Source organism: Astatotilapia calliptera, chromosome 7 (assembly GCF_900246225.1).
Source record: "Astatotilapia calliptera chromosome 7, fAstCal1.2, whole genome shotgun sequence".
Lineage (NCBI taxonomy): Eukaryota > Metazoa > Chordata > Actinopteri > Cichliformes > Cichlidae > Astatotilapia > Astatotilapia calliptera.
Genome location: NC_039308.1, coordinates 44,510,471 through 44,534,495, shown reverse-complemented (window position 1 = coordinate 44,534,495; position 24,025 = coordinate 44,510,471). Strand labels below are relative to the sequence as shown.

At 39.1% G+C, this 24,025-nt stretch overlaps 1 protein-coding gene across 6 annotated transcripts in view; it reads right to left on the bottom strand.

Annotated features, from left to right (window-relative positions):
• mgat4c (mgat4 family member C) overlaps positions 1-24,025 on the bottom strand; it is a 128,747-nt gene that overhangs the window by 61,138 nt on the left and 43,584 nt on the right. For 2 of the 6 annotated variants that reach the window (XM_026175017.1, XM_026175018.1), the window contains one exon: positions 13,906-13,976. The exons of 1 other annotated variant lie outside the window; for it this stretch is intronic. The gene's annotated coding sequence lies outside the window, so the exon portion shown is untranslated. Of the gene's footprint in view, positions 1-15; positions 2,887-13,905; positions 15,853-16,825; positions 16,874-24,025 lie in introns of those variants that run through there. 3 more of the 6 variants (XM_026175020.1, XM_026175019.1, XM_026175022.1) reach the window with 3 other exon arrangements.

The window sequence follows — 24,025 nt, the reverse complement described above, 5'->3', positions numbered from 1 at the left end:
TACCCAGTGGCTTACTTTTAAAGATGAATCTCAAGAGTCCCCTAAGGAAAACAGCACTTTGCCAGGAGATGTCCAGGAACGTTAACTGTCACCGTCTCTCTCCACACTCAGACACTGACGGCTGTGATGAGAAGGTGCAGTGCTCCCACACTGAGGCAGGGTAATTGGCTAGAGATGATGGGCCATAAACATACATCACAGGGGCGGCGAAGCGCCAAGCAGACAGCTAACTAAGATTCTCCTTTGACTGCGTGGCTCTTGTTTGTTGTATGCACACGTACACACATGCTCCTCATTGTCTTCCTTTCCCTGGATATTCACGCTCTTTGAACACAGGGGCTAGCCTCCAATTTTCATAGCTCAAAAAAAAAAAAGATCCTGCCATTCTCTTTAATCTATCACCATAAACCTGATATGGCACATTGTATATTCTGTTCAGACCCTTTCACCCATTTCTTGGCATCATGACCATACCCAGAGGATGCTCTTTCCTGGCATTATCATCCACTGATATATAATAGGCACTACCCATTCAAAATGCATCATCACCATAACAGATAGGATGCCCTCTGTCTCACCATTACTACCACTACACAGTGGAGGATAATAGGCTATGCGCTCCTGAGGTGCTATCGCCACGGCACAGACTTTCCTTCTATTACCATAACACTTCTGTCATAATAAGCTGAGAGAGCCTCGCAGTCATGACCACAGCTCTCTGAGAGGAGGTCAGTCATGTCATACTGTTTGCTCACACGCTGGTAATTGGGAGAAATAAGGCTGGGTAAGGAAGTAGCAGTGGAGCTGCCCTTTCTTCTCAGTGTTTGCTGTGCAAGGCAGCTATGATGCTATGATCCAGCAGCGCTGCTCAGCCGTTTGTTGTGTTTTAAAAAGCAGTGAAATAAAGTCAACAAGGAAAACAGTGCCAGCTAATTTGGCTCGCAAAATTGCAGCTGTTTGCGACATCTTATGACGCTCCCTCATATTGGACAGCTCCTATGAAACAGAACTCCCCGTCCTAATGCCGTAAAATGAAATGGGGGAATTATATCAATAAAAATATACTTCATTCATCATACGCTTCTTTTCTGGGTTTTACAGATTTAGTTTGACAGATTTGCATGACCACATTTTTCTTCCTGGACACGCGACAACCTAAAGACCCCTTCACTCTCTCAGCAGACTAGAACTTCAAGGGGAAGAGTAAAACTGATGGCACGGAGTGGAGACAGGGGGGTACAGGCAATGTGCTCATTATTCAGAGAGACACTCGAGGCCACAGGAACCGGCACACTTCATTTTTCTTGTCAAACTTTGACTGGCTTAATGGCATGTTCACAGCAAGCGGTGAGACAAAGAGATGGTGTGGCCAGGCCAGCATGTGGAAGTAGTGTCAATCACAACACAGGCCGCCATCGTAGTGGTGGATAGCCTACATTCTTTTAAACGGTAGATCGCCTGAGTTGCCAAAGCTCCTGAACGTGACATTGTGGCAAATAAATATGTCTCGTCTGTCAGGGAAGGAGAAGGGAAATATAGTAAGGCTAGTTTTCAAAGAGCAAGCTAAAATATGGTCTCAATTATACTCGTAACTACTGAGAGGCACAGATGCTCCTATTGTTCCTCCCATTCCACATCTTTCTGAACCCTATGTCAATATTGCCTTCATTACTGGTGCCATCGATATGGAAGGCAGCTGCCAGAAAACCCGGCTGTATCCACAACCCATCATCCAAACACCAATTAATCATCCGCCCAGCAATTACACAATATACCTTTCACTAATTTCAAACACAGTGATTCTTTTTCTGTTTCATTTATATACAAGAAGCTCTCATGTTTGCAAGTCATGCAAAGCAGTCTCTTTCTGTTCTATATATTCCCTGGACTGGAACTGTATTTTGATCAGAGAGATGATGGGGCAGGTGTTTTGGTGCGGCTTCATGTCAGCGAGAAGCCTCATTCCATCGCAGTCCAATCTCTAGGCATGGCAGTGGGCTGCTGTGTCAGACAGCCTCTTTTGTTCAACTCCTAATTGGGATAATTTATTGTTCTAACAGGAAGAGCAGCTGTGGCTTTACGGCGTAGCACCAATTAAATCCAGATGCTAGAGTGAAAAGATGGGGATGAACGTGACTTGGGGACCAATCGCTAATATTAATTCAGATCCCTGTGAGATACATGTAACAAGCTGGGATGAGAGATTCTTTTCAACACATTGCTTTTGGGCTGATACTGAAAATGTGCAATTTTGAGGGAGATTCGTGAAAATGGTCACGATCAGATCTCTCAGACATTACGAAAGATTTCGAACAATGAATGAAATTATGTGCTAGATTAAACAGAAACGAAGATCTCGGGGACAAGGACTGTGGCTGCAGCGCATGAACAATCACTGGATTCTGAAATCTTGCTCTAGTTTAACTGTTGTTAAAGAAGTTTTTCCACCCAAAATGGCTCCGACACAGGATCAGGTGAATATGAGCGTGAGATCTGGGGAATAAGGGGAGCAACTGAGTGAAATCAGGTCGCTGTAAAGATTTCTCCAGGGCAGGTCTAACCCCGCCATACTGTGCTTGGCCCGCCTGCCTCTTCAGTCGAGGCTCTTTAGACGAAGAGCCCTGGGGACAGACACAAATGTGAGTAACACAGAGAATGGAGGCAGCATGAGGTCAGCACCTCAGAGCTGCAGCTCAAATGGTAATCGCAGATACATAGTGACTCCTTAAGGCTTAAAATTCAGAGGGAAAAGAGAGCAAATAGTGAGAACATCCATAGAAAGAGCCTCCTTTTGTTTCTTAATTTGACTTCGCTCTAAAGTTTTAATGAAGTGTGCTTTGCAGCTATTTACTGTAAACAGGAGGTATGACATGTTTAATATCTAAACTGCTTACATAGAATTGCAAATTTCTTCAACAACAAGAAACTTTGCTTTGGATTTTGGTTGTAAAATGCAAAAAGAAAGAAAATTCTCATCTTTGAGGAACCATTTTAAATATTTCTCTAGCACAAAATGGTTAAGGAGTATGGTAATATGTAGAGCACAAGGTAAAATCTAGGCAGAGCTCGTTTCTTTCTGTCCATTTTAAGACGGTAGTACCTTGTGAATACCTTGTGCTACCATGATACACTAAATATCCCCATAAAGCTAGCCTTCTCTTCTTTCCAGAACTGTTTGAATTTTTTCTCTAAAATTTTGTCTCGCTTCTAAAATAAAGACTTCAGAATGACTCCTTGACAGCCATTCAGCCACAAACAGTAGATGGATCAACTGAAAGGCCAAATGGATCTCTTTGGCTCTGTGTCATGGCTGTATTTTTTTCTATTTCTGTGAGAACAGATACTGTTCATCTGCTGTTCTCATTGTCCAGATTCCTCAAATTTTTTAAGAACACACTGCACACCATTCATGCATGTCATGTCAAGTTTTCAGCTAATAGCTGTTTGGGATTCACATTCATGGTGCAAAAATGATATTTTATGCCTTTTTATCTCATGTATAATATATTTAACTAAATGGGAACAACATATTTCATGGAAGTGGCTTAACAAACAAACATATGGCTGAAAATGGCCAGGTACGAGGACTGGATTGAAAAGAAGTGAAAAAGCAGCCATTGTCTGAAGAAAAACTTTGAAAGACTATCACAAAGCTTGCAGGATTACTGCTCAAGATCATTTTTTAAAAATCTGTCTCTGTGTTAGCAAAATATAAAATACTTAGGCTTTCACACAATCCTTCGGTTTTTATGCCCGTCTATGCAGACAGCCATATTTATTACATCAAAATTATGCTAAATCATGCTGCTTTTATAGATGTCACCTGTTACATAATCCACATTCCTCATTTATAACCTATTACTGGAACAATTGCACTGCAGTGGATAGTTAACTATTACTGTGTATTGATGATATTAATAATTAGCTAAAGAAGATGGCTTTGGGCGCTGGTTCAGCTCAGTTATGAGCAGGTGCCCATATACCGCATGGCTGAAAGCAGCCGGCCCTGGTTCCAGTCCGACCAGTGGCTCTTTGCTGCACATCTTCCCCTCTTTCTTTCTCTACGCTTTCCTGTCAATCTTCTCTGTTTCTATCAATAAAGCCAGTTAAAAGGCCAAAAATAAAAAATAAAAATCCAAGGCAGGTATTACTAGTGTCAACGAGTAGGAGAAACAAAGTTTAATCAGTTAGTTTCAAATACTTTAATTAGTTATACTTCATATCCCTAAACCTTTATCACCAGCTCCAGTCAATTTGATTATGTATTATTACTTTATTTTTAGTTTTTAATTTCATTCATTGATTTTGCACAAATATCATCATATAAAGTGATTAAAGAAGGTGTGATAAAATGCAGATACCACACAAGGCAGTAATCTTTGAGAATTTCGAGATGCCTGAAGACTGAATGAAGCTGACCTGATAATGACTGGATCATATTTACAACATGGCTGAATGGTTCTCCTTCTAGAAATTAAAGATGGAAGGAGTTCATGATATTGTACACCTCTGTAACATCTCCCGCTAAATGCATTCTTGCCACGCAGCTCCTGTGTATTTCATTACATTCTACATTGTACAACAGACTTCAAACCCCGAAGACAATATCAAATAGCTGTTTGCAGTAGCCTTGACAACAGTGGCTGTTCTCCATCTCCGACTTAACCTCTCTTCTTTTCTCTCACTTTCTTAGATGTCGTCAGAAGTGCCATAAGTTGTCCAAATAGCAAGAAACCTTGGAACTTTATGAGGATAAAGAGCTCTGACCCAATTAGCCGTCTTTGTTAAATAAAACTCCACCGGCCTGCATTTAAACCACCACATAGCCCTCTGTTCACCTCCCCTGCTTGTGTTTTTACAGTACAAAGTGATTACAGATTTAATTAGCTGAGGACCTTGCTTCAGGGAGTCTCCTAAATCCATATTGATATTTCTGCAGTGTTCAGAACAAGAGGCCTGGACTCTGTGAGGATGACTTACGAGGGTGGCGGCATAAAAATATAATGACGATGTGATTTTCAACTTTTACCAGGCTCTGTTTACTTTTCCCTCTGAGACTAATTTTACAGTAGTACGATGCAGCGAGAATTATGCAGCGAGCAAAGAGCAGTTCAATGCCATCTTGCAGCAAGAGTCGTGGATTTTAACAAATCTCCTGTCATGAAAGCTCGTTTTCTGCTTTTGACACGTGGAGAAATTTAATGTAAGTTTATATACTTCAATTCTATATTTATTACCTTTGCCAAGTGGGTTAAGGATTTGTTAGCGTTTAAGTGTGTGTGTGTGTGTCTATCTGTAAGCTCAAAAAGCTATGAATGAAAGGGATATCGAGTGAGGTCATGTTAACAATCCATTAAAATTTGGCTTACAGCCAATTTCTTCAAGGTTAGCTTAATGATTTATTGGTTTTTTTTATGACTTAAAAACTATGATTCTTACAAGTCAGGTGTATATTGCCAACATGAAGAAAGTATCTTATAATATTTAAAGTATGATGTCACATTTGACCTCTGACCTCCCCTTTATGGTCAACAGACTGATTTAAAGGTCAACATGATATTAATGCTATACAGAACTATTTTATTTATCTATTTTATTTATATTGACAGCATATAGGCATGCTGGGGTATTATGATATTATGGGGTCTCTAAATATGTAACTTTAGACCTCTGATTTCATCTTCGAAGTCAAATAAGGTCAAACTTTTATAAAAACAAAAAATGTTTAAACCTATGCGTCAAATTTAGCTGCCTTTGATTGTATTGGCAACATTTAGGAAACTATGCTAATATATATTAAACAGAGAGAGACTATGGCTATGATCTCAGCTGTTAAAGATAATAATGGACGTCTTTTCTTTAAACCTAAAGAAATTAATACAATATTTAGTAACCTTTATAAAGATCTTTATAGCTCGAAATCAAGCATTTCAGAGAGTGATATAAAGAAATCTTTGTTATCTTTAAATCTTCCTAAGGTGACAGTGGATCAACTGAAATATTTGGACGCTCCCATTACCGTTGAAGAGATAGTGGGAGTTATTAAACACCTGCCCTCTGATAAAGCACCAGGCCTGGATGGATATACGGCTGAAATTTATAAATCTTTTCCAGAAGATCTAGCGCCACTGCTTTTAAACACTTATAATGAATCTTTTCAAGAGGGTAGGCTCCCACCTTCACTATCTGAAGCCATCATTACACTTATCCTAAAGAAGGATAATGACCCCACTGACTGTAAAAGCTACAGACCGATAAGTCTGACCTCCTATGATAGTAAGATTTTATCTAAAATTCTGGCTAATCGATTAAACCGGGTAATAACCTCTCTTGTACATGTAGATCAAGTTGGTTTCATAAGCTCACGCTCTTCAGCTGATAATATTAGGAGGTTAATTGATATTATGTGGGCGGTTCAGGACAGCCATTCTCCCATAGCTGCGATTTCGCTGGATGCCGAAAAGGCATTCGACAGAGTCAAGTGGAGATATTTATTCGCCACTTTGGAGTGTTTCGGTTTTACCAAAAGCTTTATTAATTGGATTCAGCTTATATATGTACACCCCAAGGCATCAGTACTCACAAATGGAATAATAGGGCCTTCTTTTGAACTAGGTAGAGGAACCAGGCAGGGGGATCCCCTCTCTCCATTTCTTTTTGCTCTGGCCCTTGAGCCGTTGGCAGTGGCTATTCGTAGGGAGCCCAATTTTCCAGGTGTCAGTATAGGGGGAGACTGTCATAAACTGATGTTTTACGCCGATGACATTTTGCTTTTTATATCAGACCCAGAAAAGTCTTTAAACTCCTTGCAGGCAATAATAAATACGTTTTCAGCTATTTCTGGTTATAAGGTGAATTGGACCAAATCAGAGGCCCTTCCGTTAACTAGTTATTGTCCTAGGTCACTTTTTCAAACCTGTATGTTTTCCTGGCCTCAGAAGGGCATTAAGTATTTAGGCATCACCTTCCCGCCTCATTTGTCAGACCTGATAAAGATAAATTTTGAACCTTTACTCAGCGATATGAAAATTAATATTGAGCATTGGTCTCAGATGTATCTCTCAATGTGGGGAAAGGTAAACGTAATCAAAATGGTATGTACACCTAAGTTCAATTATTTGTTGCAGGCTCTACCAATTCATGTTCCTTTGAAATACACCAAACAATTTGACCAGCTCTGTAAGGCATTTATATGGAATAATAAAAAGCCTAGATTGAATCTGAGAAAACAGCAGAAACCAGTGGACAGAGGTGGGTTAGGGATGCCTAATCTACTTTTATATCATTATGCTTTTTCTCTTTGGCATTTGGCACATTGGTTCTTACCCCCTGAGAAAGCGCCTCCTTGGTTTTCCATTGAAAGTACTGCTTGCTCGCCATTTACACCATTATATAGCTTATCAACTAATTTGTCCCCCCGTATCCAATCACATCCGGCACTTTCTCATTTGAAAGAAGTATGGAAAAGAATGTCCAAATTATTCACATTTGATCCATATCTTAACCAATCTGCTGGTATTTGGTATAATCCCCAACTTTCTATTGCTAAACTACCCTTCTTTTGGAAGCTCTGGTTTCAGAGAGGTATAACAGTGTTGGGGGATCTTTATAAAAATAGTATATTTAAATCACATGGAAAACTTGCAGAAGAATATGATTTACCTAGACAGGAATTTTGGAAATACCTGCAACTAAGAAATTTGATGGCCAATACATGTGGTTCATTCGCAAAGTTCCCTTTAAGCTGAGACTTTCTGGAGGAAATAAAAAAAACCTTTGGGCGTGGACAAGAGGCATCAGCTTATTACAAAATGCTTTTATTAGCTTCTGATCCTAACACACTGTCCCTCAAAAGAACGTAGGAAATGGACTTAAATCTCAACTTTACAGTGGAGGAATGGAATGGCATCCTCAGGAATCTGAAAAAAATGTCACGCGAATTGCGTTCAAGATTGGTTCAATTTAAGATTTTAAATAGAGTATACTGGACACCCTCACGGTTACATAAGGTGGGTCTAGCGACTGATGATGCATGCTGGAAATGCCAGCAAGGAAGTGGCACACTTTAACATTTGCTCTGGGGGTGCTCCAAAGTCCAAGATTATTGGATTCATATTCACACTGTAGTAGAGAAGGTTGTAGGTCAAGGGGTCCCATTTATGAACAGTCTTTATGTATTAGGAGACCCTTCAGCTTTGAGTCACTTATCCACTTCTCTTGCTCATTGGGTACAAACGGCGATTATGCTGGGGAGGAAGCTGTTGGTGGAAGAGTGGAAGGCCTCATCGACTCCTACCTTCTCTCAGTGGTATACCTCTTTGGGACAAGTGGCAGCTTATGAAAGATTATCATATAGACTGCTAAATAGACTGGACGACTATAATGATAAGTGGGCTAACTACTTTCTACATACAGGTCAGTGACGTATCCAGCTAAAGTAGTTAAGGTCGGACTAAATAGGATAGCTGTAATCTGGTCTATGTGAAATGTTGGCATCTTTTTTTTTTTTGGGGGGGGGGGGGGGGGGATGGAAATATGCATTGATTCTCAATTTGTTCTGTTGCTGTTACTGGGAATGTCCATTCTGCTATCTTTTGGGTGTTTTTTTTGGGGGGGGGGGGGGGGGTTGTATATTAAAATCTAATCTGAGTCATAAAAAAAAGGAAACTATGCTAATATATGAGGACTCTAAATATCACGTTATAGTTTGCATTGAAATATCATGTGACATTTAACCTCGGATCTCATGTTTACATTTCACATCTGCCTGTAATGATAAGAGTATTGTTAAGCGAAAGTGGATGGATAGAAGACTAAAGCACCTGCTAAAAAAGCACAGCATCTCTTAGCAAAACATGATAGTGTCAAAAAGGTAATACTGCTGTTTGTGTACATGAATACTATTGTACTAAATATTATTTGACAGTCAGAAAAACTTTGAAGCTAAATATAATTAAATTGGAAGTATATTTACTTGACACCCAACAGGTTCCCAGGAAACCTAAAAGTCAGAGTTAAGTCAAAAGGCGAATGGTCGACTGCTATTTTTATTTGGTGAAAAGTATATATTGACAAGATGTCCTGATAGCAGACCTCACCAGCCTTTCATGTTAAACCATGGAAGCCTCGAAGCAAAGAGAGCAGCAGCAACAAAGCAGGCATCAGTGACAACAGATGTGACAATGATTACAACAGATACAGATGCAGTGGGTTGCAAAGTGAGTTGCAGATGCACAGCAGCTGTAAGCAGACTAAAACAGCTTAAATAGCACACCTATTGGCTCAGGTTCCTACCTGCTAAACAATGGACGTTGGATAAACGTGTCTATATTGTGTCCGTTGGTCCATGACCAATTCTGGACATCTAGATGACATCCGAACTTCGCAATTTGGACATGCAACCATGACACAGCCTCGACATCAAGATGTTCAACATTTGAACTTTGGACTGGGTAATTTTTTTGGGCATCATGTGGACGTCTATGACAGGTGCAGGAAATTTACATGATTAATAAATGTAATATTTTTTATTTACAAATATCAACATTGTTGTTTTCAACATGATGCATATGAATACTGATTTTGTATAAACAAACAAGAACTATTATGTGTTAGGCTATTGATTTATTCAGTATATGTGGGTTTTTGTTTTTTATCTGTTATTTCACATCTTCCTGTTGTTCTTTAACTGGTTTATTTATTTTTATCAATCAACTTATAATTTGTAATAATAATGGTAAAATAATCACGATGAAAGTTTTCAGAAAATTTTTTGCAATTCCTTTTAAAAGGAGTGCAATATGTTTAATACATTTAAAAGAGCATTTGCATTATACATGGCTCATTTTATTGTGAAGAGCTTTGTAAGAGGAAGTGTGTGTGTTTGTGAACAGTAGCAGGACTGAGAGAAGTTGCCAGGCACATTATGAGAAGTTTGTGCAAGTGTGTATGTATGAACTTGACTATCTGCTCGACAGTCTTTGTCGATGCTCAGCAGGTTGGTAAAATCACACCGACCAGCTGCTCACTGTTGTTTTAGCTCAAGAAGCCGCATCACTTTGTGCAGTGGGCATAAAGTAAAACAAGAGGTTTGAGTTTATGACATGAAACATATCTGTATGCATTTACACACTAAAGGAAATGTCAGGTCTCTTAACAAAAATCAGTAGATTAAATGTAATTTCATGAGCCTTTACACAAAATGAAATAACTGAAACTGTTGCACACACTGTCAAATGTAAAACTTTATTTTACAGAATGTCTTACACACAGTACTTACATACAGTAATGTGCAAATCTCCTGAGTCAACCCTCTTTCTTTAGATTTTGCTTCCAAAAAGCCACAAAGTCTCATAATTTTTTATTTATTTTTTTGATAACTGCTTCTTTACTCATTTTAGTCCATTCTGTGTACCTTACCACTGTTTTTGGTTTAAGCCACTTAACACTGCCCTATAGATCATTCAAGAAAAAGCACCTAAGTCAAGGAATGAACTAATGTTGTGTCTATGCATAATGGACAACTTGGCAAAGAACCAAATAAAAACTGTATCTCTAGGTACTTCTCTGTTGTCCATATCTTTAGTCTATGAAAAACGATAACAGTTTGACAGTGATAAAATAGTACTTTTGCATTTACAATGAGTACCCATCCATCCATCCATTCGCTAATCCTTTTCAGGGTGGCGGGGGGCGCTGGAGCCTATCCCAGCTGTCATAGGGCGAGAGGCGGGGTACACCCTGGACAGGTCGCCAGTCTGTCGCAGGGCTAACACACAAGGACAGACAACCATTCATACTCACATTCACACCTAGTGGCAATTTGGATTATCCAATTAACCTATCCCCACAAACTGCATGTCTTTGGACGGTGGGAGGAAGCCGGAGTACCCGGAGGGAACCCACGCAGACACGGGGAGAACATGCAAACTCCACACAGAAAGACCCTGGCCCTGATGGTGGAATTGAACTCAGGACCTTCTTGCTGTGCGGCAACAGTGCTAACCACCGTGCCACCATGCTGCCTGCCAATGAGTACAAACTTCTATATTATATATTTTGCTTTATATGTTTAGTACCATGCATGTCTGCAGGTGTTTCAATAAATCACAGCAGGTAGTTTCCATTTTATTAGCAAAATATAAAAAAATGAAAGATGACATGAGATTTTTGCACATAATTCCTTAAAAAAAGAGCTTATGATCCTGTGGTTTGTTGTTGTTAAACCTTCTCACATGAATTTTTATAGAAATCTAAACTGGAAAAATTGTTATTTATATTGAAACCTTTTTGGTTGAGTTACTTCCTTATTTCTGGGATAGATGCCTATATTTAGATAAGATGCTGTTAAGATACTATCACTATACAAGAGAATAAAAAGGTAGAAAATGTTGAATTCTTTACAGAGACGCACCAAATCAATAATTCCATAATTCAGGGGCAAGGTGCAATGCAGCTTTAGAAAGAGGTCAGACTTTTTTCACTAGACCAATCCTGTCTTGTTAATATGAATTCTATTTCTATTTTATCGTGATATTCTGTAATTAAACCTGTAATCCGACTGGGTGTGTTTGGCTGAGTTTTTTGACTGATGATGTAAGACAGGGAAATGTTGGAAGTCAGGTACAACCGATGTCGAATATATCATCCGTTTTGAATTTAAACTGAAAATGTTCCCAAGTTGCTATTATCGCAGCACAAGAGGGATGGCAAAAAGCATCTCAATGAACAATTTTACCATGAAAACCTTCAGAGAATAGTAATAAAAATTCATATTTGAGATTTACAGCTAAAATATTCACTAATATGCAGTATTTTTCTTTGTTTAACATCACATTCACTCAGCGATGAAATGTGAAAGCAGCATGCTGTGGGCTTGTTTTCATCATGTACTGAGCCTCTATAATACAGTGTTGAATGAAAGACCAGCGGAGCTCTGAGGTAAAGTGCCAGCGCCAGAGAGGAAATGAAAATGAGGGTGGTGACTATGGAAGTGTCAAGTGCTCCTCGTCAAACTCCCTGCACATACTATGAATATTTCACTGCTGAAACACAGCAGCCTTTCACCCCATGCTGCACCCCTGGAGACAGACAAAGACAAACAAAAGAAGACAAATAGACTCTGTAGCTACATACGGTATATAGATAACTATAGATGGGGAGTAAGATAAATGCATATCTATTTCCCCCAACTACTTCACTACGTGGATACCTGTCTCAGGCTTCATCTTTCAGCTCTAGAACTTGAGGCAGGGCTGACAGGAAGATAGCTGACAGCGCTGCCTTCCAGCACCAACAGGGGCTGTCTCAGAGCTCACCAACATCACAAAAGCAAGTAACGCCCTGAACAGTATTGCAGACTCCTCTCAAACACAGAATACATTCACTCATACAGATTATGTGCATGCAGATTACGTCCTATACATCCACACATCGAGACAAGTAATGCAAAGACTGTACAAGAAAAAGGGAACATGACTACATTCAAGGTACTAAAGAAATTTTGAGACAATGTTGATGATGTTGAAGTGACACGGTTATCAGTGCAAATAATAACTCATCACTACAAGAACTGTAAATCACAGTACACAATGCTGGCAATGTTTTCTTTTTGCATACACCGTCCTGCTGGTTTTGTTAGATAAAACCTCTTGAAACTATAGGGATGTATCATCAGGCCACAACTGAAATCTACAGTTGTGCTTCTTTTTTTTTTTTTTTTTTTTTTGTGTGTTTGTCCCACTTAGATCTTTCAGCTCATCAAACACATTTAAATATCAGACAAAGATAACGCAAATAAAAACAAAAATGCTGTTTCTAAATGAAGTTGTTTACGATTAAGTGGGAAACAAAAATCCAATCTTACATGGCCCTGTGTGAAAAAGTGATTTAAATATTTAAATTTGCTTTATGAGCTGAAACATTAAGTGTGACAAACATACAAAATACAGGAAATCAGGAAGTGGGCAAACAGTTTACACACTATCTATACTAACTACCTGTACTACTTCAGTTTGATATATTTGTTCTAATCAATGAACCCTAATCCTTGTGAGGACCATAAATATATTGATCAGATTTACAGATGTGCCAACCAGCAGCCTGAAACTGCCATATGTTTACCTACACCACAAACTGTCAGCTACTTTAGACAGTTTTTTTCTTTTTGTACATATTTGTACAGTACATGCTCATCAAACAACTTACCAATGTTTCTGGTAGAATCCATCACAAAAAGTACCACATTTAAGTGGGAACTGATATTGAGACAATATTACTAAGACAAACATGAATGATGTACATTAGTCTATGCCATAACCTGAAAATCCCAACCCAAATATAATCATGCTCCAGTAATTGAAAAACTCCTTCTTAACCGAAAGCAGTAAATGCAAAACAGATACTGAAACTGTTCAACTCAAGCAGTAAGTAACACATAACAAAACCTAATCCTATACTTCTTTGGGGACAATGTCCCAGTATTGAGGCAAAATATGCTTCCTTCTGCTGTGAATGCGATCTTCAAAAGTTGCCACAGTGCTACAATTAATTTCTAGCCACTGCCAGAGCACTTGAAATCCAATTTTCTCCTTGGGAAGCTTTGTTAATTCTTTGTTTAATATATATAATCAACTTCCTTTTATTTTTCCAAAGTTGTAAATGGCTTCTTCACTTCCAACACTTCATGAGCTATAAAAATGCACAGAAATGAACTTGTTTGTCCAGTGCATGTGTTGTACTAAATATTTGCTTTCATGCTGGCAGTTTCATGTCAAGTGCCATGCTATGATTTAATGATTGCTATGTAATCCTGATCGATACTGCCTCAACAAATGAGCTGAGGTTCAGAAGGACAGTAAAGGGTGAAGGAACATTCCAATCATAAATCAGACCAGAAGCACTTACTTTCACTGTGTATCCTATGGGCCATTATTGGTGGGTGTGCTCACACATCATAGTGGCAGGGGTCTTCCAGGCTAAAAAGGAATAAAAAAAAAACAAAGGACTATTAAATCACAGTGTGAGACCAAGCTCCAAGCAACATACACACTTTAACACCGTGGTATAAGGACTGTGAAGCTAGGTTAGGACCCACAAAGAAGGATGGCGAGAGGAGAAGGAGAGAAAGGGAACGCGACATTGATTTTCACCCTCTGAAGTGCCACTTCATCATTCTGTGAGACACACTGTATCGATCCCCTGCCTTTAGTTTGTTTGTAATTTTGGAGGCTCAAAACTGTTCACAAAGATAGATCCTCTTATATGCCACTTGCCTCCAAGATGAAGAATGGAGGGATCAAAGGATGTGTGGGGATGACCTCATTTTACAAAGTGCTTCTCACTCACTTGGTTTTTGTGGCCCAAGAATTAAGGTGGTTACTGTTTCTACAGTACTCTTCCTTCCTTTTTCCCTCTAAAACATAATTTATATAGACATTACATATATATTTTTGCAATATTAGGAGTATTTTTATTTACACATTACATTGTATCAGTTTAAATCGCTGGGATACAAACATGTCATATTTTGGCGAAAATCAGTTTCAAATCCAAATTTGTGTGATTTCTGTTGATCTGATGTTTTTCTTTAAAGGGTTAGGGCTGGGATTACTGTCAGGGAGAATGAAATGAGCGCAGTACCTTCAGAATTATACAAAATACTACTGTCTTTAAGAGGGACCTCTCTGACAGATCAGTTTTTGTAACTGCCTGAAAGCTTTAAAGGTGCTATGTGTATTTTATTTTGTAGCTTCAATCACTGATAACTAATGAGCTACTTGTTAGCATGTCCCTGGGACCATCAGTTGAGCCTAATCTCTCTGCAAGGTAAGATAATGTGAGATTTTTAATGTAAAATGCACAAGTAATTTAATAGGCTCCTTTTCCACTGTTCTGAGTGAAAATTATATAACCTTTGAACACTTGCATTTGTCACTTAACAGCTTTTGTCCTGAGGCATGTTTGTAAAAAGTAAATTACAATTACAAATTACAATTAATGGTGTTTTATTCTTCTGTGGCATTAATATCTACAGTCAGGGTATAAAGGATGCAACTGTGAACCAATCAGACCTCAGAAATGTTTAATTCCATGGCAATATACTAAAACACAGTTTTATATATTTTAAAATGTAACAATCTCTACCCTTGTGATGTCTTGTAAGTCAGAAATTTGTGAGCTGTCCCTGTTAGGTTGTTATTATTTCTCCACCTGTTAGTACAAGTTGTTAGCAAGGTCTCCGTAGTCCGTTCCTGTTAGAAAGTTTGGATCTTTAACGGGTGCATTGCCATTATTTAGGGTCTTTTGACTTTACATATGTAAGGTGTCTAAAATTTACTTATGCTCTGGTTTGGAGATATAAAATTTAAACTGAACTGAACCAAATGATAAATAGAGGCTTGACTGTTTTTAGCTAAGGTATGTGGGATGGATTAAGCAAGCTTCAGTGCAAAAAATCATATTCTCATCGAGTGAGCAGAGAAGGATTTTACTCCCAACATTGTGCTGGCACAAAGCATATTTACTGCACCTTTCTACTGTGACCTCCATAGCTTCCAGAAAAACTCCTGAGAGACAACCACCCACATACAGTCCTACCTTAGCAACTCATCTGCACTTTATAATACCCCCAACCCACTGCCCTTTATTCAGAGCAACAGAACGATAGCACCTCAGAATACCTTCAGAAATACCAAGGGAATACTTGAAGGTTATCATTTTCAGGAAAATATCCTTTAGCGAGGGTTTCATGAGCAAAACAAATTAAAACACATACACCTACACATGCAAAAAAGACGTTCCATGTCTTACATTGCTATTATTACTGTGATATTGTTACACACTGGTGTAACAAATACACAGATACACAAAACATATTTCTAGCAGTCAGCATGCTAGAACTTTTGTTTTATGGTAAGTGGATGTTGTCTAAATGTAGGCACAGGAATGCGCTTATTAGCAATATGCATTCAGCAGCCACTTTGTACACCTGCTCAACTGCTTGTTAATGCAATTGCCTAGTCTTGAAGGAGTTCCCAGAGATGCACTTGTTGGCCCTTTTGCCTTCACCCTGCAGCCCATCCAATCCCAAACCATCTCGATTGGGTTTAGGTCAGGTGACTGTGGAGGCCAGGCCATCTGGTGCTGCACTCCATCACTCTCCTTCTTGGTCAAACAGCCTTTACACAGCCTGGAGGTGTGTTTGGAGTCATTATTCTCTTGACAAATAAATGATGGTCCAACTAAACGCAAACTGGATGCGATGGCATGTTGCTGCAGAAGCTGTGGTAGCCATGCCGGCTCAGTGTGCCTTCAATTTTGAATAAATCCCCAACAGTGTCACCAGCAAAGCATCCCCACACCAACCCACCTCCTGCTCCCTGCTTCACGGTGGGAACCATGAATGTTGAGACCATCCGTTCACCTTTTCTGCGTCACACAAAGACACAGCAGGTGGAACCAAAGATCTTAATTAGACTAATCAGACCAAAGAACAGATTTCCACTGGTCCAATGTTCATCCCTTGTGTTTCTTGGCCCAAACAAATCTCTTCTGATTATGCACTTTTGCACAACACAACCGATGGTTCCAACCCCTTTAAGAAGGCAAGAAATTCCACAAACACCCTAACAAGGCACACCTGTGAAATTAAAACCATTTCAGGCAACTACATCATGAAGCTAATTGAGAGAAAACCAAGGGTTTGCAGTGCTGTCAAAAAAGCAAAGGGTGACTACGTTCAGGAATCTAAAATATAAGACATATTTAGTTATTATTAGAGTTATTTATTAATTTTTTCTTTGCTACATTATTCCATATATCTTACTTGATATATTTCACATCTTCAGTTTGTATCTACAATGTAGAAAGAAATACAAATAAAAAAGAGGAGATAGATAGTTATGAACACAACAGAACAGCCTTATGTGAAGAAAAATATCACAACCAGTTCTTTTAAAAAAAAGCTTTTAAAAGATCTCACCGGACCAGAATCAGTATTGTTAAACCTACATCATAACAACGAACTACATAACTAGAATTATATATTTGCAACCTTTTTAAAAGTTAAATCTGCCTGCTTTCATCCTTATGTGCACACATTCAGTTATAGATGGGTGTGTGCATGGTGATTGGTTGCAAAAATTAGCTGCAGATTCTTGAGATTAAGTAGCACATGCTTTAGAGGTACTGTTTAAACAGAAGAAAACCAGTCCATCTGGTGAGTTCTTTTGTGCAGCATTCTCTTTTCTGTATTTCTAGAGGCAGCATTTTCCTTGCGACTGAATCAACATACTGTCTCAAATTATAAACTGTGATGTCGGATCTTATGGGGGCTATCTTGCATTTTTGGAGCAAGAGCCCACTCACTTACCTGCTGGATGTGACTGCGACACACCCAGCTTTTTAATGATTGACTGCTGATAGTTTTATGCAATTGACAGCTTCTTAAATCATGACAAATATAACATTGACACTAGATTTAAAAACACAAAAATCTTAACATACTATAGTTTATACAGCATTAAAATCATTCCGAAGCTCTTACAGTTAATGTGTTAAGCTACATGTCTGTGAAGGTTCTCAGTCATCCAGGTCATCGTAGTCAAAGGAGCTTGCAAAGAAAAGCGTCTGGACTTCTTTAAGTTGCTTGAAGACGTTTCACCTCTCATCCGAGAAGCTTCTTCAGTTCTAAGGTCAAATGGTGGAGAGTCCCAGATATAAACCTAGTGGAAGTAACCCCCCACAGAGGGACAAAAGGACCCCCTGATGATCCTCTAATCGCCTGAGCCAAGGTGTGAAACTGGGTGTGGGTCCCAATCAGCCAGAGTTTCGGGTGTGTGCAAAAAAAAGCGTCTGGACTGACCTCAGGAATTCGCATGATAAGGTGGGGCCAGGTTTCACAATGAACACACCCGAAACTCTGGCTGATTGGGACCCACACCCAGTTTCACACCTTGGCTCAGGCGATTAGAGGATCATCAGGGGGTCCTTTTGTCCCTCTGTGGGGGGTTACTCCCACTAGGTTTATATTTGGGACTCTCCACCATTTGACCTTAGAACTGAAGAAGCTTCTTGGATGAGAGGTGAAACGTCTTCAAGCAACTTAAAGAAGTCCAGACGCTTTTCTTTGCAAGCTCCTTTGTGTTAAGCTACAGTTAAGCTAGCAGTTAGCACATGCACTGTGTAAGAAAACATTTGTTAGTTTAGTTTAGTTAATAGTTTAATTACTTATATAGCACATTTAATTACAACAGGAGCGTTGACCAAAGTGCTGTACAAGAATACAACCTGAAGAATTTTTTTTTGTACATTAATTTAAAAGATCTGAATCTGAAAAAATGTAATCTGAGACTGAATAGATTTTTTTAAAAATAATAATAATGAAAAAAAGATTACTGAAAATTTTTAAATAAAGTCTACTCAGAGAAATAGATAAAAGAACCATTGGGTTTTCAGTTAATACAAATATTCAAAATGTTTGATTTTATTTTAAATCCAACTCTTTCTTTTAAAAAGTTCACTCGAAAAATGTGACTTTTGCTTTCAGTTTACATATTTTTGATTTCAAATTTTTCTTTTAACTACACAAACATTATGGCCCTGATTTAACTCCATAAAACTCCAAAACATGTACAAACTCCAAAGCACATGCAAACTCCAAAACACATGCAAATTCCAAAACACATGCAAACTCCAAAACACTTGCAAACTAAAAAACACATGCAAACTCCAAAACACGTACAAACTCCAAAACACTTGCAAAATCCAAAACACTTGCAAACTAAAAAACACATGCAAACTCCAAAACATGTACAAACTCCAAAACACTTGCAAACTCCAAAACACTTGCAAACTCAAAAACACATGCAAATTCCAAAACACAACGGAAGTGCTCCAGGACGCTAGAGGCAGTGTTGAGCTTTTGTTACCTAGTAACTACACAAGCCAGGAAGTACCAATGACCGGATTTGGGGTTTGCAGCCTTAAAGGCCGCATTTTAAGGCCGATTACGTCACAGCCACAAGAGAAGGCTTTCCCAATTCAAAGGCTGCTCGAAATGCGGCCCTCAAATGCGTCCTTAATTTCCCTGAATTTTAAGGATGGGTCAGTGTAGCCTTCATGGCCCAACATATCCCAGACTTCATAGTGCGGTGGTGGTGTGGATAATTTTGCCGAAAAAAAAAAACGGTGGAAGCGGAGCGGAGGAAGAGTAAACTTTCAGAAGTAAGTACTGAATATTATGTCACTTATTTATGCGCAAATATTTTTTTAATGAAGAACATTAAACCATTCTTGTTGGCCACATGTCGGGAAAGTTATGTGACATTAGCGATGTCTGTACTTTCAGAATTAACTTGGTTTTAAAGCCTTTACTTCAAAAAATATATATATAGTCGACCTTAATCTTACAGAGATTGTGATGATTTTGTGGATAATTAAAGTCAGTCATATATCCACAAACACAACAAGCTGAAAGTCAGTGATGCTGCTCGGTTTGCAGTCCTGAATATCACGGCACAAGCAGGATCCACTGCACTGTTAATGTTAGCTATGTTATATTGCTGCCTCTGTTCGGTGGTGTCGAGCCAAACAGACTTTAACGTGTGTTTGAACGAGCTGACGGTTCACTCGTTAAGCTGAAAGAAAGATGCTTTAATCACAGGGGTCACACATGTGTCCACTGTACCATCTGGGAACTCTTCTTGTTTCTTAATAACACAAACACTAAATCCTCCTTCTTTTGTGCTGTTTTGTAGCAGTGTGTACACCTGGGACTGTCACCTGTCTGTCTGTCCTGCACTCGCTCTCTTTTTCTTTCTCTCTGATTGTGTAATAAAAGTATGAACATGTGCTTATAAGTTACACTTGTGTTTGAATCCTGCAGCTTAACACACATTTGATTTCCATGTGTGACACCTGCAAGTGTCCAGAGTGAGGACAGACTGAGGGACACACTGCTGCACATCATCTGTGAGGCTTTGCACCCCTGATGATCCACCAGGACAAACTCAACAGTGTGTGAGGAAGAGGAGGAGGAAGAGCCAGCAGCAGCTGACAGATGGAGAGAATAGACAGACTGTTCCCTGTTTGTGAAGGACTGCTAGAAAAGTTTAAAATAACTAATTGTCTGTCCTGAATCAGTCTTATTAGGTAATGTTCAAATAATTTGATCATCCCAGTGTTTTCAGTGTGGGAGAAAGTACTCAGGGCCTTCAAGTTACACACTATGAAAGGCAGCAACAAGTGTAATGTTTAGAAACCTAAAGTATGTATCAGCAGCAGAATGGAGCTAAAAATAAATGTTTGTTTCAGTTCTATGAAGCTTTGAGTATTTTGGATTAGTAGTACTGCTGTGTTTGTTGCATCATATTGCTGTAATTGTTTATATGCTTTATATATTCTGAGGTAAGTTGATCTATAGTGTTACATCATATTCTATAAGGATGTTATGTGTTTGTATACTTTCTGCCCAGTTTGACCCATTTAGCAGAAGCCAGCCTGTTTAAGGCTCTGATATCTATTCTGTATGACTTAAAGCAGTTATGACATGGTCTGATTTTCTCACCCAATAAAGGAATATTTCATATATCAGTCTACTCTTCATTTTATCAGAAACAGTTATCACAGCTTGTACATTTTCTTTTAATAAATATATGTAAGCAATGAGCCAAATTTAGTAATGCCAACATACTGAAGGAACAACATTTGTCTCTTATATATGATACACCTATATATGCACTGTCAAAGATACTTGTCTTTGAGTGAAGATTTAAGGTGATAAGACATATAAATAACTGCAACTTGAATCTGTACTGAAGCTCAGTATTTGACACAGAGTTCATGTTCACTGCTGTAATAGCTAATAATGATTAATATAATAACTATAATATTGGCCATATTATATTTACATTACCAAAGTGATATGACTTTAGTCTCATGAACAACATTAGCTAATTGTTATTTACTAACTAATCTTGAAATAACTGTTCAGTACAGAAATGAAGCCCAAAAATCATGTTTTACTGTCCTGTGGTCTCAGCCTCAGATACTTATCAAATCACACAAAGCTCTTGTAGAAACAAACAAACAAATGAACAAAATATGTTCTCCCTCATTTCTGTCAAACCAAGTTGTATGACATGTTTCCAGCGGTTAGTATCATGGTTGCTAGGCAACCTGGGAAGCGCGACGGAGACTAGACCGTTCCATACAGACAAACTTGCCGTTTATTTTGCAATTCGAGCTCAACACTGCCCCTAGCGTCCTGGAGCACTTCCGTTGTGTTTTGGAATTTGCATGTGTTTTTGAGTTTGCAAGTGTTTTGGATTTTGCAAGTGTTTTGGATTTTGTACGTGTTTTGGAGTTTGCATGTGTTTTTGAGTTTGCAAGTGTTTTGGATTTTGCAAGTGTTTTGGAGTTTGTACGTGTTTTGGAGTTTGCATGTGTTTTTTAGTTTGCAAGTGTTTTGACTTTGCATGTGTTTTGGAATTTGCATGTGTTTTGGAGTTTGCATGTGCTTTGGAGTTTGCAAGTGTTTTGGAGTTTGTACGTGCTTTGTCTCTAGGGGCCACCGCAGGAATAAATGCCCTTTTACATGCCAACCCAGCGTTTTCCTTCATCACCACGAAGGAAAACAGTCTGTGGTCGTCAGAGTTTGGTGATTTTTGTGTCACAGGTCTACGTGTTTAATACAGGGACTTCCACAGCCTTTTCAACAGCGCTGCGGACCGCGGGGTGGGGGCGGGCAGTGTTTTGGAAATGACAGTCTTCATTACAAAGCTTTCTTCGTTATGAATTAGCATACATGTTTTTATTGAACATTTGAGGAACCAGCAAAAAAAACAGAAACTCTTGTAGAGGACATAAAGTCAGAGATAGAAAAGACAAGGAGCAGGTGCATCTAGTACAGGTAGAGCTGCTGCAAAAACCCACAGAGCTCAGCAGCCAGCGCAACAAATTCTGGATCCTTTGCTTTTAGTTAGCAGTTAGCATTAGCAGCACATCCTGCGTCCAATGTGAAAGGACTTTTATGCTGTGCACTGTGACTCACAGCAATGGTCCTGGGTCAGCCCTGACTTTGTGTTAAACTAATCCTAAAGTAATAATGGTATTTCTAACCACTGATATACCACAACTTTTTCCTTTCAACAGCTACTGAAAGTTAGGGGACCTAGCTGCTATCGGATATTTATATCCGATTGTTCAGTCTGACGTCACTAGCCGTGTCTGGGTCTAAACTCCGCTGCAGGTCCATATATCAAACGATCACTATGGCATTACTGAGAGTTGAAAAACTATCTAAAGTCTTTCATCTTTAATAAAATGATCAGCGTTCTGCTCTACCAGGTGTAACAATTGAGTTTAACATCCAGGCATCCATGAAAACGGAATTTATGACATTTAACGGAGTTAGAAGTTAGCAGGAAGTTAGCTCGCTAGCTTCTATCTAAATACAACATAGCATGTCCTGACTGCGGGGTTTTGGAAACAAATTAAAACGTACAGCTCTGCTATCACTTCCAGCATAAATTAAGACAGAAAACTAAACAGCAGTGACGTTTGTAGGGTTACTGAAGTTGGGCTAGCTGGTATATAATGATGTGCTACGTGACCGCTAGCGACACAGCTATGTTAGCATAATATAAACAAGCTAACTTTTTTTCCACTCGATAAAAGTTAACGTGAGTGTTCTCAGTGGTCAGGAACAAATGTAATCGCATGGCAGGATGCTGTAAAAGGACCAAACTTCAGCCAGGAGAACAACTGAGATAATCCATCCACAATACGAGGTTAGTCATTCATATACTGCTGCATGGGCTGGGCTGTAGCTACATCCTAAGGTTTTAAAAACTGAGCTTAAATAAATGATTAGTGGTAATAAAAGCCGAGGGAGGTCAACAGTGATCACTGACTGTTTTAGGAGCTTTTTGAGATCAAATAGAAGAAAATACATAGCATTAAACATGTTAACAACACAAAAGCCATATTAAACGCAGACTACTTTAGACCCGGAAGTAGGATTCGTCTCGTCATCACTGAACAACCAGATAGAGATCCTCCAGCTTTCAACTGTATCACCCTTCAAGGAAAAAAAGGGCCCCTCTGACAGCCAAACCCATCTGTTCTCTGATTGGATTGTTACATTTGTGATTGACATGACATTGACCAATCAGATGAAAGGAAGAAAAATAGGGTCAAAATCCATACTTGTAACTTGCAGGGGTTTTTTTTCTAAGTCCACACACAAATCTTTTTTATGCACACACAAATCTTTTTTACACATACAAATCTTTTTTACGCACACACAAATCTTTTTTACGCACACACAAATCTTTTTTACGCACACACAAATCTTTTTTACGCACACACAAATCTTTTTTACACATACAAATCTTTTTTACGCATACACAAATTCTTTTTACACATACAAATCTTTTTTACACATACAAATCTTTTTTACAAGTACAAAATATTTATGACCACATTTTGAGCCCATAGGAAAAGTTCAGTAAAACAACTGGACTCACCGACTCTCTGCCAAGTTTCCGTTAAAAGCATTAGATCCAGTTCCCGATCGGTAAAGAAGTCCTTAAGAATAAAAGTTTTATTTGCTAGCGATCGTGCATTAACAAGACTTAATCTCAGTGGTACAGGTGGCTCAGCGGCGGATGTGGGTGCCCGACCTATCGGCCGTAGATTCTGAGGGTTTACTCCACCTGAGCGAAGACGGGGGGGACGCTGGCGCGGGGTTATTGTCGTAAGCCCGTCAACAGGTGTCAGGCAGGTGTAAGCCGTGTCCAGAGAGTGCCAGTAGTTGACGCGGTCAAATCCAGTCGGGATAGGGTGAGGTATTTTTCGAAATCGTGTCCAGGTAGCCTTCATTCTCACCAATAAGCCACTGCGTTTCCCACGGCGTCTACGGCGCCCTCTCAGTTGAGGTAGCGCCGGAACGCAACGGATACAAGCTGGAACTCCTGACAGGAGTGGTGGGGAGACGGTTCCCTGATATCCACGATTGCAATAA